This window comes from Dasypus novemcinctus, chromosome 6 (genome assembly GCF_030445035.2).
Source record: "Dasypus novemcinctus isolate mDasNov1 chromosome 6, mDasNov1.1.hap2, whole genome shotgun sequence".
NCBI lineage: Eukaryota > Metazoa > Chordata > Mammalia > Cingulata > Dasypodidae > Dasypus > Dasypus novemcinctus.
Window position 1 is genome coordinate 120,303,561 of NC_080678.1, and position 16,505 is coordinate 120,320,065.

A 16,505-nucleotide genomic window follows, 5' to 3' on the forward strand; every position below is an offset into this window, starting at 1 on the left:
ATTTTCTTCCCACTTAAAAGAAGTCTGACTGTTGGCATCCAGTTCTGGTTAGGGGGCTCTCCTGGCACTCTGAAGTGCTTCATAGCCTCATGGTTAACCCTCACACACACGAATAATTTTATTCTTTCTCATGGAATACTGTTACCAGATTTTGTTTAGGTTCTTTGACTATGCTGGAGAAATGAATTTCAAGAGCAAGTCGGTGATGTACAAATATTGAAGCATTGCTGCTAACCATGGTCAGTGGTTTACATTATGGTTTACAGTTTGGACCCTACACTTTTATAGGTTTTGACGAAATTTAAAATGGCCCATATGTTATTACAAGACTATGCAGAACAATTCCAATGCCCCCAAAATGCCCTATGTTCCTTCTATTCTATTCTATTATTCTATTCTATTCTATTCTATTCTATTCTATTCTATTCTATTCTATTCTATTCTATTCTATTCTATTCTATTCCATTCCATTCCATTCCATTCCATTCCATTCCATTCCATTCCATTCCATTCCATTCCATTCCATTCCATTCTATTCTGCAAGGTCCTTAATGATAAGGCTTAGTTATCTCATCTATAACATGGTCATAATATTTCCTTTCATATGGTTGTTGTGAGGATTAAATAAGATAATGTTTAAAAAGTGCTAGGCTTAATGCCTGGTACATAAGTAAGCAATAAATAAATGTTTATTATTACTATTGGCTGATACACATCTGAAAAACTTTCAAAAAGGAATTAATTATGAGAGTACATTGAGGCTATGTAGTATCTACTTATCCTTTTTCTAGTTAAAAAAAAAAAAAAAAGCAGGTCGGGTGAGTTAGGCCAGTAATTTATTCAGGTAGGGAGGGAAGAGAAATGGGAGAAAATAACAGATCAGGGGTCCTGGGTAGAAAGGAAGGGGTTGAAAAGGGATAGAGCGTGCTGATTTACAGGCTACAATTCCCCGTTATAGGTCATCAATCCCCAGGTTTACTTGTGTGGCCGCATGGCAGAGGAAAAATGGCGAGAGCAGCACACAGGGCAGGAACGGGTCCAGAGGCAAAAGCGGGGGGCGAGAGCGCACTTAGGCCTTGCAGTCTGCTTTATAAACTGTTAATTACCCCACCCTTTTGCTAATGGCAGGAGAGGGGTTTTATCTGTTTGCTGTTTTGATTGATTACCCACCCATCAATCTCCCAGTGAGGACCCAAGGATAAAGTCCTTGGGGAATATCTGGGGCTTTTCTTTGCTTCCAAAAGTCTTTGTTCTGGATGGCAGAGTCCCGGGGGTGGGGGTCCTCCAGCAGCCGTCCTGGGGGTTACTGATGTCCACGTGGACTCTTCCAGGTTCCAAATCTGTCTATTGATTCCCTATCTTACTAGCCTGCTTCAATACTTCTGCACACTGCATATAATTTGATAGAGATCCGCTGCCCCTTATGAGTAACCAATATTTCAGCTTAATGCAACTGGATTTTGACTAGGTTCTTGACTATGCTCCCGCAATGAATTTCAAGAGCACGTTGGTTAGGCCAGTAACTTATTAAGGTAGGGAGGGAAGAGATATGGAAGAATATAATATCATGGGTCCCAGGTACAGAGGAAGGGGTTGAAAAGTGATAAAGCGGGCTGATTTACTTACAGACTACCATTTCCCATTGTAGATGATAAATGCCCATGTTTTACTTGTGTGGTAATCATGGCAGGGGAAAAACGGTGAGAGCATGATGTGGAGGGCAGGAACAGGCACACGGACCAGCACCAAGACTGCTATCAGGACAGGGTGAAGGCAAGAGGGAGCAAGAGAGAGACTGGGCCTTTTTGCTTGCTTTTTTTTTTCTTAGTTTTTGTATTTGTTTTGTTTTGTTCTTTATTCTTTTATTTTTTCTTTTGCACTTACTTTTTGAACCATTAATTATTCTGCCGGTTTGCTAATGGCATGGGAGAAGTCCCAGCTGTTGGCTGTTTTGATTGATTACCCCAACAATCAATCCCCCAGAAGGGCCCAATGATAAGCCCCTGGAGGATATCTGGGGCTTCTCCTGGCTTCTGGAGGAAATCTCATTCCAGATGGCAGAATCCTGTGAGGGCCTTCCAGCAGCCAACTTGGGGGTACCAAATGACATGTGAACTTTTTGCCAGGTCCCAGATCTGTCTATTGATTCCCTATCTTACTAGCCTGCTTCGGTAGGGTAAGGGATGGAAGGAAACAAAAATACCTGGTACTTTTCCTTTGACTGTACACATTAAGAAAGAAAAAGACAACACTATCACCCAGAAGTAGATGTAGTCTTTGAAAAAAGTAAAAACAAAAAATGACCCAGAAAAAAAAAAAAAAGACCCAGATTTGGATATAACCAACACATCATTGACAATCAGTGCATAGGGCAATTTTGACACATAGTAGTGGCTCTGAACTATTTACCGAATAAATGAATGACTGAAATACCCTGTTTCAACCATCTGCATAGAAGGAAAATACTGCATTTTTGAAGTAGGCAAACCAAGGACTGACCCTATTTTTGGACATTTAAGTTAAGGTACCTTATAGCATCATATAAAAAAGGGAAAAATGAACACAAATTCTGAGGGGGGCAACAGAAAAAAATCACTCAAGGAAAACAGAAAGCACTGAACAGTGCACCAAATTCACTAATAACACTTACCTGTTATTATTGCCTTTTTCTTATTTTATTTTATTATTATTATTTTTTTAAAGATTTATTTTTTATTTATTTAATTCCCCTCCCCTCCCCCGGTTGTCTGTTTTCTGTGTCTTTTTGCTGCCTCTTGTTTCTTTGTCCGCTTCTGTTGTCATCAGTGGCACAGGAAGTGTGGGCGGCGCCATTCCTGGGCAGACTGCTCCCTCCTTCGCGCTGGGCGGCTCTCCTTATGGATGCACTCCTTGCGCGTGGGGCTCCCCTACGCGGGGGACACCCCTGTGTGGCAGGGCACTCCTTGCGTGCATCAGCACTGCGCATGGGCCAGCTCCACACGGGTCAAGGAGGCCCGGGGCTTGAACCGCGGACCTCCCATGTGGTAGACGGACGCCCTAACCACTGGGCCAAAGTCCGTTTCCCCTTTTTCTTATTTTAAACAGACGATCATTTTAATTGGATTGCCATGTGACCAACTTGCTTCTGGTCAAAGTACTTTCTTCCAAAGTTACCTGGAGCCCTTCTGTGTGGCAGCTGAAGCAGATGTAAAGATCAGAAGGGCAGAGACTACCTCGGTAGCTAGAAACGGTCAAGTCTGATTGAAGCCACGAGTTTGCAGATGGTGAAGAAATTTCACAGGTGTGGCTGAAAGGGATGTAGCGTCCAGTTCACACAGCTCCCTGTCAAGCATTCCAGCAAGTTCTGCCTTTTTCTTGCATGTGATAATTGAGAATTTTATATATGTATATAATATATATATATTTATATCACACAAATTTAAGTTATCCATTACAAATTGTATGGAAAAATAAAGGAAGAACACTGTCATGCATTCTCTATGACTGTGTAAAGAAACTTAAAGAGGTTCTTCTCGCTTAGTCTCTAATTCCTCCACTTCCCACAATATTCCCCCACCTTCTCCCAAAGCACCTGCTACTACTGCCCAGTAGGACCTCCTGAGCGACCAATGCCTCTGACCCCAGTGTAGACAGCATAGAATCCGACATCACAACTTATTAACATGGTCTCCCTTTGTTTCAGGGGGAATGTCAAGTCTGTCTCTCTTACTTTTTCTCCATTTCTTTATTTTGGTTGGTGAGGCTAAGGTCTATCCTGCAACCAAGTCAGAAATGGATGATTCATCCTGGGCTCCTTTCCGTCTGTCAGTACCTCAGCCATTAATTTGCCTAATTAAAAACCTTATTTTTTAATGCATTCTCCTCTGAGTTAGATATCGGGCAAATTAGTTAATCTCTCTCAGTTTCAACATCCTTATCCATATAAGGAGTGGGAATGATATGTAGCCCCATAGGCAGCTATGAAATTTAAGTAAGGTAATGAATGAAAAACCGGCTCTCTGGGCCTGGCACCTCTTGAGTCCTCATAAATTGGGAGTGATTTGTTTAAATGGAAAGAGGGATGCGTGGATCCCTCTGAATTCATATGAGTTAATTTGAAACATGTCAAGCGTGACGTGTGCTTCTATACCTGGAACATAAAATACTTCAAAATACTGCTACCTTCTCCCACACATTTTGGATGGCACAAAGTCCCACAGTTGTGAAGAAAGGAATCCTCAAAGACCTGCAGTTCTGTCATCTGTAAAATGAAGGTTTGGGTTTTCTCACAGGACTGCTGTAAGGATAAGATGAATTAACATGTTCTGTCCATAATCCTTAGTCAGTGTTGGTCTCAGGTCTCTCCTGCCTCCAAATCCAGTATTTTTTTTTAAAGATTGATTTATTTATTTCTCCCCCACCCCCACCCCGGTTGTCTGCTCTCTGTGTCTATGTGCTGCGTCTTCTGTGTCCGCTTCTGTTGCTGTCAGCGGCACGGGAATCTGTGTTTCTTTTTGTTGCGTCATCTTGCTGTGTCAGCTCTCCGTGTGTGCGGCGCCATTCCTGGGCAGGCTGCACTTTCTTTCGCGCTGGGCGGCTCTCCTTACGGGGTGCACTCCTTGCGCATGGGGCTCCCCTACACGGGGGACACCCGTGCATGGCAGAGCACTCCTTGCCCGTATCAGCACTGCGCGTGGGCCAGCTCCACACGGGTCAAGGCGGCCCGGGGTTTGAACCGTGGACCTCCCATGTGGTAGATGGACGCCCTAACCACTGGGCCAAGTCCGCTTCCCTCCAGTATTCTTTAGTTAATGATATATCAGGCAATGTGGATCAGCTGTGAGTTCAACAAAGCTTTCGTCATCTCGTGTGTGGCGTATACTATAATAGTGTAATGGTGACAGGCATTAGGTGGGAGATCAGGTGGTCACTCTGTGTCTGCCCCCAAGATCCTCAACTCTTAAGTGGGAATAAAATAGTACCTACTTTATAAAGGTATTGTGGGGATTAATAAGAAAATTCGTCTCAGTGAATAGAAGCTAGGTTTTGGAAAGGCAAATTTGATAAAGAGATTAAGAGCTGTGCCTAGGGCAGAGCTGACTCTAGGGTGGAGCTAATTCTAAGGTGGAGCTGAGCTTAGGGTGGGTCTACAACTAGGGTGGGCACCGTAGGGGTATATGTAGCTAATACTGCTCTAGAGTTCAGCACATTTATACTCAGAGTTTGGACTAGAGTTTCAACATGGCTTCCAATGGTGAGTGCCTTTGGTAGAGAATTAATTGTGTTTTTCTCCTAGAAAACTGCCTGATGTTTAGTTTTCTGCAGGGTTTGAGTTTTCATCTTTTAAAAGTTAAAGCATATAGACTGGGGACAGCTAGTATAAAACTGATGTAATTTTCTGTGGTTGCTGTTCAGAATGGAACTGGGTATTAGGACTTAAGGAAAGATGTACTATTTGAAAATGAAAAAAAAAATGAAGTTACCTGTGGTTATGTTAAAAGTTATTTTTTATATTTTAGAGATACCGGATACAATGACATATCTGGGATTCTCTTCAGAATATGAAAGTTCACAGAATAAAAAATTAGAAACAAAAACCTCCCCAAACCAAAAGAGCTTTCCTGGAGGAATTGTAGATGTGGCCCCGGGGATTGTTTTATTCCCTGTTTCACAGCTGTGGCAATTTGATACCCTGTGAAGTTCAGAAAAATATTAGACCTTTTCAAACTGGATATATGGATGAGGCTTGACACTCCTGTTCTTTGAGAAGGTGGTATACCCAAGCTTTGAGTTTCTGGCTTTGATTTCTTTTTCTAGATAAGCCTTAACGGAGGAGGGAACGCTCTTCCTGTGTTGTCAGCTCCAGTTATGCCTTGTTGGTCTTCTTGTATTCTCATGGGGGATATCTGAATTGTCAGAGGCTCCCCAACTACAGTGGACCCAGGAGTCCACTGGTCCTGCCACCATCTCTGTGACCCCGGCAAAAATCTACACCCAAAAGCTCCCAAATTAATGGTGGCTCAGTGGCAGCAGCTTTGGAATGTGAAACTGCTGTGACAGTGGCCTCCATCCAGAGCCTGGAGTGTGGCCTGGGAGGGCAGCAGCAGTCAGCCCTGTCCAAAGGCCAGTCGGCCTCAGACGCAGGTTTTGAACTCTTGTGGGAAGCAGGTGTTCAACTATGAGCCACATCTGCTCCCTCCATGATTCTTTTGTTGCTCATGTTTTGAGGTCATATCTAAAATCACTGCCAAATCCAGGGTTATGGAGGTTTCTCCCTATATTTCTTCATAGTTTTATTGTTTTAGCTCTTATGTTTAGGTCCATGATCATTTTGAATTAATTTTTGTATATTGCGTGAAGAAGAGGTCTAACTTGATTCTTTTGCCTGCGGATATCCAGTTTTCTCAGCACCATTTGTTGAAAAGACCATTCTTCCCTGAAGTAAGGTACTTAGCATCCTTGTCAAATTATTTGGACATAGATATGTGTGTTTACTCCCTATATATTAAGTGTTTCTTATATGCAGCAGAGTTGGGTTTTGCTTTGTGAACTAATTTTGAAAATCTTTTTCTTTTAATAGACAAGTTAATCCCATTCACATTTACTGAATTACTTTTATGCTTGGTCTCAGTTCTGTTATCTTATATATAATTCTGTGATTATTATGTTTATTTTACCTATTTTTCTACTAGATGGTACCCTCTTTGTTTTAAAAAATTCATGTGCTATTTAGGAAGGCTTGATTCTTTCATATTTTGAATCTATGTTTGAGTGAGATTTCTGTGTAATTTTGTCAGATTTTGGTATCAAGGTTACACTGGCCCCATGAACCTGTTTGGGGATTATTCTCCCTTGCATCATTTGTTCCTTAAATGTTTGATGGAATGTGTTGCTCAATTCTCTTGTGAAACAATATTGGTCTAAAGAACTGTTCTGACAGCTTTCTCTTCTTCCTGAAGAAAGCTAAACTGCTTGCAGCACTTTAAATTCAAAGTGGCCACTGGACCCATAATCACACCTGACAGCACTGGTGTAAAGAACAAGCGAAAGGTTTGGAATTGACTGCCTTTAGGCAGTCTCTCTGAAACCCATGACTCAGGTGAATTATTAGGACTTTCCCACTTGTGCCTCTAGGGATTGTACTTGCCTGTGTACCCTTATTTTAATGACCGTGACTCAGTAGTGGAAGGCATTCAGGTCAACTTCAGTTTACTGGTCCAAGTTATGCTGTGCCTGAATTGATGCCGTGGGCTAGGTAAAAAAGTTACTACAAAAGCTTAAGTAGGGCCACCTGGCTTTATAAGATAGCCCTTTATGCATTAATGGGATTTGTTTTAATTAGCTAAATCCAACCCCCCTGAGGGCATATCTGAGGGCTGGGGTAGTCTCGCCCTACTGCGTGGGATCCTAAGATAATTTTTTTACTGTAATGATGCCTTGGCCTAGGGTCAGGGGGATGGACTGTGCAGAAAAGAATTAACATAGCAGGCCTGAGACTTCTGTCCTTTGAAGGGCCTGTTTGCAAAGTTCTCAGAGTGTTTCCAGTCAACAGTTAACTGGGATGACTCACAGTTCCCAGACTGTTTTCATAATCAATATGGTTTATGCTTTCAATGTGGTATCTGCTTTCCTTCTGAGCTTGTAGAAGATTGATACCTGCTAAGCAGAGGTTGCCTATCTGACCACCCCACAAGAAAAACCTTGGACCGTGTCTCTAATGGGCTCGCTGGCAGAAATAAGGGCACATCCTATTGCATTTTCATTGCTAGGGGAAAAGTGTGCTTTGTGTGCCCTCATGGGCGGGAGAGGGTAAAGAAGCAAATGGATTTCTCCAGACAGTGTATCCTCACTACAACGCTCTAGTAAATCTTTGCCACAAGTACAACTATGCGCTGAGTCTTGAGTCATTCTAGCTATTCACTGATCATGTGGGTGGGCTTAGGGACACCTGGCACAGTATCTTTGCTGGAGAAAATACGGCTCTTACTGGGACACGGGGACTGATTGACCATAAGCAAAGAGTTAATTTTTGAGAAGCTCTCCCAATGGAGGGGATCTGAAGAACAGACTTCGGTCTGAAGAGAGACTTCAGCCCACTCCTGGAAGGGCAGGACTTGTATTTATACAGAACTTTCCTAGGTGGGGAAATGATAGTGGGAGGGGGTTGAGGGTCTGAGCGAGGTAGTGGGAGGGGGTCGAGGAAGTCCATGGCTTCTTGGAATGCTGCAGGAGCAAATGTTTCTTTTGATCTGTAAGGTTTTAAAGGGTTTATAAATAGTGAAGTTTTCTGTCCCTGTCTAGCTCTGATATGCAGGTAGAGGTAGTAAAGATCTCCATCTCCCTCTGATATGCAGATGTGAAGATCTCTATCTCCCTTCACTCCTGCCTCTGCCAGCTTCCTTTGTTCAACCTGTGGGAAAGTGCCACTCGGGGGACAGGGTTTACTTTTTTTCTAATGCATATCAGGGGAAACTGAGGTACATGTTATTAATTATTGCAAACCTCTAATACTCTTCTTCTGGGCCTGTTTATTTTAAAATATGGTTTGTTGGAGTATAATTTACATTGAAACTACCCGTTTTAGGCATATAGAGTTGTGAATTCTGACAAACGTGTACTGTTGTAAAACTACCGCCACTATCAAGATATAGACCATTTCCATTACCCCAAAAGTTCCTGAAGTTTTTAATATCTGTATATCTATGTGATAGTTCTTTTCTTATTTCTAATATTAGTTATATGTGCAATGTCTTTTTCTCAACAAGCATTTATCTATTTTATTTTTCTATCCCCTCTTGTTCTTACTGTTTCTTTTTTTCTTTATTATAGAAGTTGTTGGTTTACAGAACAATCATTCATAAAATGCAGGATTCCCATATACCTCCCTATCATTATTGACCTTGCATTGGTATGGAACATTTGTTACAACTGATGATAGCACATTTTTATAATTGTACTACTAACTATAGTCCATGGTTTGATTTAGGGCTGTGTAGTGCTGTTCCAGGGATTTTTTTTAAAATTTTTGTTCTGTTACTATATACACAATCTCAAAATTCCCCCTTTAATCATATATATATTCATATATATCATATATATATTTTGGCGCCATTAATTATTATCAATTTTATTTTAGACTACCAGTATTTGTATATGATTTTTCAATAATTTTTTTATCTTTATGATTTCTTTTAGTAATATTCTCTTTTCCTTTTTCTTTTTTTTTTAAATTTTTATTTATTTCTCTCCCCTCTGTTATCTCCTCTCTGTGTCCATTCACTGTGTGTTCTTCTGTGACCACTTCTATCCTTATCAGTGGCACCAGGACTCTGTGACTCTTTTTGTTGCGTCATCTGGTTGTGTCAGCTCTCCGTGTGTGCGGTGCCATTCTTGGGCAGGCTGCACTTTCTTTTGCACTGGGCGGCTCTCCTTACGGAGTGCACTCCTTGCGCGTGGGGCCCCCCTACACAGGGGATACCCCTGCGTGGCAGAGCACTCCTTGCACAGATCAGCACTGGGTCAAGGAGGCCCATGGGTTTGAACCCTGGACCTCCCATGTGGTAGGCAGATGCTCTATCCATTGAGCCAAATCCACTTCCCTCTTTGGGATTTCTTATTTTACCTTTTGGATAGATGTGTGCTATGGTGTATAAAATAATGCTTATATATATATTTTGAATGGTCAAATTATGCTCTTTCAATTTTTTTGCCTTTTTATTTTAAGGTAAATTATATTTTTACTTGCAGTTGTAAGAAATAATACAGACATTATTATTAGTACCAGGAGACTTCTTAATTTCTTTTTGGGTGCCAGGAATTTGAACAATTACTAATGAGGCTGAGATTTTTTCCTGGGTTTTCAAGTTCTTCCTTGATAGTATGTGCATTTTTATAAGACTAAAGAATTCCTTCTCTATCTGGGAGATCATAAATAATCTAATTTTCTCATAATTTTAAAGATAAGCCTTAATCCACTTGTAATTTTATTATTGAGAGTGGTTATTTGGTAGGCTCTACTTCTTTTATTTTATGAATAGGTAGCTAATTGAACCAATGCTGTGTACTAAGTAGTCTTTTCTTTGTCTGGACACTATCAGTATTCACCAATACTTTTCTCTTTCTACTTAAACATTTTTTAGGCTCCCCAAATGAAGAGGCTAGCCGTAATGAAGCAAGAACAAAATGGGAAAGAGGAAAAGGGAAAACAAGACATAAATTTACCAAGGAAGAACTGAACATACTTAACAGATCATTTATAGAGAACCCTTACCCTGATTTTACAACCAGAGAAGAAATGGCCAGACAAGTCCATTGCCATGTGTCTGTAATCGATGTAAGTCAAATGTCTACAGCTTTGCATGCATATATTTTTTTGTAGACAATATGGATGATGTAAAGGAGTATGAAATAATTTAATAGCATTTCATCACATAGGAAAAAGTGTTAAACATTTTTTTTCACTCTTCTTGTTCATCTCAGTGTGGGCACAAATATATTGTGTATTGTGTTTTATGAAAAACTGACTATCCTGGGGCAAGTTTGGAAGCAGACATCAGCTGAGGAGAAGCGATTGTAATTATCCAGGATAGGATGATGACAGTTTGGGCCAGGGTTCTGACTGTGGAGGTGCGAAAAAACGGGGAGGACTCAGTATATTTTGCAGGTGGAGATGACAGAGCTTGCTGATGTGCAGTGATGTGCAGTGAGGAAGAAGAGGTAAAGGTGGTTACAAAGCGTTGACTTGAGCAAGTGGAAGATTGGAATTGCCTTTTTTTTTTTTTTTTAAAGATTTATTTATTTATTTAATTCCCCCCCTCCCCTGGTTGTCTGTTCTTGGTGTCTATTTGCTGCGTCTTGTTTCTTTGTCCGCTTCTGTTGTCAGCGGCACGGGAAGTGTGGGCGGCGCCATTCCTGGGCAGGCTGCTCTTTCTTTTCACGCTGGGCGGCTCTCCTTATGGGGCGCACTCCTTGTGCGTGGGGCTCCCCCACGCGGGGGACACCCCTGTGTGGCACGGCACTCCTTGCGCGCATCAGCACTGCGCATGGGCCAGCTCCACACGGGTCAAGGAGGCCCGGGGCTTGAACCGCGGACCTCCCATATGGTAGACGGACGCCCTAACCACTGGGCCAAAGTCCGTTTCCCCTGGAATTGCCTTTAACTAAGTTGTGAATGCCTGGGAGAGGAGCAGTTTTGTGCCGAGACATCAGGAATTTTACCTTGGATGTATTAAATTTGGTATGTCAGTTAAGCATCCAAGAGGAGATAGTAAGTAAACAGTTGGAAATACAAGTCTGAAGTTTAGGAGAAATATAAAAAATTGATTAGTGTCCCCAGCACCTGGCAAAGGGCCTCACAGTCTTTGTAGTGGCTTCATCACCATTTCTTGCATGAAACAATATTTTAGAGAATTCCTGATATAATTTTCGAAATGATTGTTAATTACTGCATAAAATTTTATTGTATTAGTTATACTGTCTTATAACTCATAATTGAGATATCTGTATTTCTCTTTGTTCTGTATTCGCCACTAAATTTTTATTGGTTGCTTGACAACAGAGAGAAATTGTCTTAGTGGAATAAGAAAGGGAATGTAAGAGCAAGTTGGAGGATAAAAGAAAAATATAGGTCAATACTCTATAAGTAATGATGTTAACGTAATGTAAAAATTTCAGGAGTTGGAAATATTTCAAGGAAAATACCAAATCAATGATTTCACTAAAAGAAGTAGAAAATCTAAATAAGGAAAGAAATGAAAAGGGTGGTCAAATATTTAAATGAACATTCTTATCCTTTTATCTATTTTACTGTTTCTGAATTTCTGACTATTGGGTTTCTCAGAGAGTTTTGCTTTAAACAGTCATCATATATGTGGATCAGAGGTCCTTGTAGCTTCATTGCTACTAGAAGCCTAAAGAAGTTCTGAACTTGAAGATGCAGAGTGGTTCCAGGAGTAAGCAAATGGAGAAAGGTCTCCAGATAGTATCACTTGTGGTACATGACTCTAATTCCCAACCACAACCATGGCTTATTAGAATGGATAGTCTAAAAGAGCATTTGATCATTTTGGCCTCCTCCAGAGTCCTGGGGATTATTGCCGGCATGTATTATTATCCTCATTTCATGGAGGAGAAAGAAAATAAGGATTAGTGGGGTTGAATGAGAATGTTGAGGATCATATATCAACTCAAACTCTTGCTTGCCCTCTTTGTAGTCTTTGAAAAAAAAATATTTAAGAATATTATCAAGAGTACATTGAGTCATGAATTCATTCTAGAAGGGCAGCTTGCATGAAATAAAAGAAGCTGTGAGAACAATGCAATGTGTTGCAGGAACAGCGGGGAATACTGTTCTGCCTTTAAATGCGGAAGACTGCATTGTAATGGGTTGCAAGCAGGGGTGGGTAGGGGTCTTGAAAGGCTTGGGTCTGCATGTACAGGAGGGCCACTGCATCCAGGGGAGGAGGCTGTGGTTCTGGAAATGTGCAGTGTGTGTCCTCCATAACCACATGTGCAACCCCAGGAAGGACGCCTTCATTTTTCACATCTTCCTCAAGGTCAGAAGACAAGTTAGCAATAATGCTGGACCAGGCTAAAGTTCAAAATCCCACATTATAGAAATGCATTGTAAAATATAACCAGATAGGTAGATTTAATAAAATCATATTCTCTTCTCCCTTTAGAACTGGTTCCAGAACAAAAGAGCCCGACTACCACCTAGAGAGAGACGCAGACTATTTGATGCTAGGAAACTGCACGAGTACCCTGTCCAAGGTCTCCCACTTGTAAGCCTCCCGGATGCCCAGGCTAAAGCCCCAAAATATACCGCTGAACGGAGCTTCTCTTGTGCCCAGGAGGCTCTGCTACCTGGCGCTGGCTGCTCCTCTCTGAAGAAACAGTGTTTTACCGTTCAGCAGGTGGATTCAGGTGACTCTGGGATCCCAGGCATTAAAGAGGAACTGGGCTATGCTTTGGAGAATCCAGGTGACACAGAAAATGCATCTTTTCCTGACTATCCATTTGTAAGCTACAGCTCGGCAGTTTACACTCATCTTCATACACCTTCTATGAATTATTCTGACAGGGCCAGTCCTGGGGTAGGGAGAAGGCAACATGCAAATCCCTTCCTTTTGGATTATATTAACAATGCTCATGGAGTGGGGGACCAGCAGGAGGAGCAGAGTGTGGCCGGTTATCACTACCCACTATTGCCAGGACAGGAGCAGACTGGATGGGGATGTCATCTGCAGCAACCTCAAGAGCCTCAGAATTTTCTAGAGAAGTCACTGTTCCAGGAACAGCTTATAAAGCCCTTGAACCACCAGATTCTAGGGCAATATTTGCCCTCCCTTCAGTCGCAGCAGCAGCAGAGTCAGTATCCTCAAACTAACGATCAGTCCTTGTGCCCTCAGCTACAGCAGGCTACTCCCCAAATGCTGGCCAAGTCACCACTGCAGGCCTTGGGGCAAGGTTTCCAGCAAGATGTTGCAGAGCAACCCAGGGCCCAAATGCAGCAGTACTGGGATGAGGGGTCCTCTGCTGCAATGGTCTGCATGTCAGGGACCGGGGAAGTAGCCCCAGAAAATGAAGCCTGAGTTGAGAGAGCAATAGGCAGCCCATGAACCAAAGGTCTTTTCAGCAGCTTAAATGTGTTTAAAAAAAAAAAAAAGCCATCTTTAAGAATGCTTCTTGAACTTTTGATCCTTTCAGAAAAATCACCATGGTGTTTATTTCTTTATTTTATTATTTTTATTTTTTGAGGTACTGGGACCAGGGATTGAACTTGGGACCTCATGTGGGAAGCCGGCACTCAATCACTGAGCCACATCAGCTCCCTTGTTTTTGTTTTGTTTTGTTTTGAGTTCACCATGGAGTTTAAAGGACCCAGAGGAAGCTGGGTTAGAGCATAGAGTGCAAACTTAAAAACCACAAAGGCTGCAGGAGGACCCCCCCCCCCAAACAAAAACAGTTTTAAACTCAAGCAATTCCTGCTCAAGAGGAAAGCATTGGATAGCCACTGCCTTGCTCGGTGTCCTTCTCAAAAGCTAGTATCCAACAAGAAGTACAAGAGAATCAAGGATCCCACTGCTGCAGTTTCTGGCTGGTGGTCTCCAGGGCTGCTAATCCATGTAATCTATGGACCAGGTCAGTATCTCCAGGACATGGGGCATGGCCTAAGAGGACAACAGCCATATCTCCTCCAGCAGCCAGCCCCACTGAAGCCCTGACTGTGAGGGGCACCCCAACAGCATCAGCCTGACCTCCATTCATCCAAAAGGCAGGAGCTTCCAATGGTGCTACAGCCCCAGATGTCTACTTTCAAGACCCTAGGAGGATCCTTTGCTGAAGCAAGTGTGCAGCTCTCACCATCCTGTCTTCGCTGACAGCTGTTGTCTAAGAATCCAGAAGGTTGTGATCGAGTCAGCCGTGGGTGTGGAGCCAGGGTCAGCAGATCTGAAGATATCCAACTGAGCATCTGAATGCCCTGTGCTGACCTATTTTTTTTTTTTTTTAATAACAACTATTGGATGCTTTTCAATTAAAGGCAGCAACTTCTATTTGTACTCCCTAGTATCTTTGTAAATATAACACTCCAAGGGGCAACTCTAATGTCAACAGTGACTTCTATTAAAAGACTAAAGATCTGCACCGTGAAGGGTGTTCTCCAGCGCACTCCAAGTTCACACTGCTGAGCTAACCATTGTAAACCCTGCGGTGTATGTCCTCCTGTAAGTTGCACACAGTTGGTATTTTAAAAGATACACATTTCAAATTGCTCTATTTTCAGATAAAAGTATGGCCTAGCTATCTTTCCAAGGCAATAGAGTATACAGACCTATTTATTACAAAAGTAATAGAAAATGTGAATCTGCACAGTTTCTTTTGAACTGATACTTGGCACTGTGTGGTGAAGCTAGAAACGTGTAGCCATTCTGCTCCTGAAAGCTGAGTGAGTGCCGGGCCCACAGAGCGGCGGTTGTGACTGGATTCATGTACCTGTGTTCAAACAGAAATTTTGTTTAAAACTGGCTATGTTGTCTTAGACAAGAGAAGGTACCTTAACCTGTCTGTACTTTGATTTCATCTTCTACTTAATGGTGATAAAATCTACCCCTTTAGCTTGTTGTAAGTTTTTAAATAAATTAATGTTGGCAAATTCCTTAGAACAATGATGGGTATAAGTGTAGCTCTCATAATTTGCTGTATTTTTTTTTGTCTGTTTGTTTCAGGGTTTTTTTCCTACTTTTGAGTAAATGAACTATCTTCTCTGAGCTTTGGTAATGCCTGTCTACCTCTCAGCAGTGTTTTTTTTTAATTTAAGGAGGTACTAGGTGTTGAACCCAGGACCTTGTACATGGGAAGCAGGTGCTCAACCACTGAGCAATGTTGCTCCCCAATGAGAGTTGGTTTTTTTGTTTGTTCTGTTTTTAGGAGGCACCAGGGACTGAAGCCAGTACCCCCCATGTAGGAAGTGGGTACTCAACTATTGAGCCACATCTGCTCCTCCTGATAACCTTTTTTTCAAAAGGTTTATTTTATTTATTTATACTCCCTCTTGCCACTCACACTCGCTGTCTGGTCTCTGTGTCCATTTGCTGCACGTTCTTCTGTGTCTGCTTGTCTTCTCTTCTCATCTTCTCTTTAGGATGCACAGGGACTGATCCCAGGATCTTCCAATGTGGGAGACAGGCACCGAATTGCTTGAGCCACCTCAGCTCCCTGGTTTGTTATGTCTCTTATTGTCTTTCCTCTGTCTCTTTTCTGTTGTGCTATTTTGTTGTGTCAGCTCACTGTGCAGGGCAGCTCCCCACATAGGCCACTTCAGCTTTACCAGGAGGGCATGGGAAACGAAACCGGGACCTCCCATGTGGCAGACAGGAGCCCAGTCTCTTGAGCCATATCTGCTTCCCAGAACTTTTTAAAAAAAACTTCTTTTGTTGTCTATTTTTAAATCCCCCCTCCCCTGATGGCTCCCTCAACTGTCTGCTTGTCTTCTTTAGGAGGCATCAGGAAACAAATCTGACCTCCCGTGTGGGAGGCAAGCGTCCAACCGTTTGAGCCACTTCTGCTCCCTGTTCATTGCGGCATCTGCATGTTGCGGCATCTCGCTGGTTGTGGCATCTGCTCATCTTCTTTAGGAGGTACCAGGAACCAAACCTGGGACCTCCCATGTGGGAAGCAGGCACCCAATTGCTTGAGCCACATCCACTCCCACCATATAACTCTCCCCTCCCTCTTTGTCTGCTCTCTGTGTCCATTCACTGTGTGTTTCTTCTGTGTCTGTTGTATTCTCATTTGGTGGCTCCAGGAACCCATCCTATGTCCTTCTGGAGTGGGAGAGAGACGACCATTCTCTTGCATCACCTCAGCTCCCTAGTTTGTTGCGTCTCATGTTGTCTCTTCTTTGTGTCTCTCTTTTTGTTGCGTCATCTTGCTGCATCAGCTCTCCGTGTGGGCAGCAGCACTCCTGGGCGGGCTGCACTCCTGGGCGGGGCAGCACTTCTTGCGCAGGGGGCGCTCCTTGCGTG

The 16,505-nt window shown here is 42.5% G+C and overlaps 1 long non-coding RNA gene across 1 annotated transcript in view; it reads left to right on the forward strand.

Moving 5' to 3' along the window:
• LOC111762178 (uncharacterized) overlaps positions 1 to 16,505 on the forward strand; it is a 42,462-nt gene that overhangs the window by 19,595 nt on the left and 6,362 nt on the right. The window contains exons 2-3 of the long non-coding RNA XR_011649119.1: positions 10,119 to 10,312; positions 12,660 to 14,705. This is a non-coding gene — a long non-coding RNA (uncharacterized lncRNA). The remainder of the gene's footprint in view (positions 1 to 10,118; positions 10,313 to 12,659; positions 14,706 to 16,505) is intronic.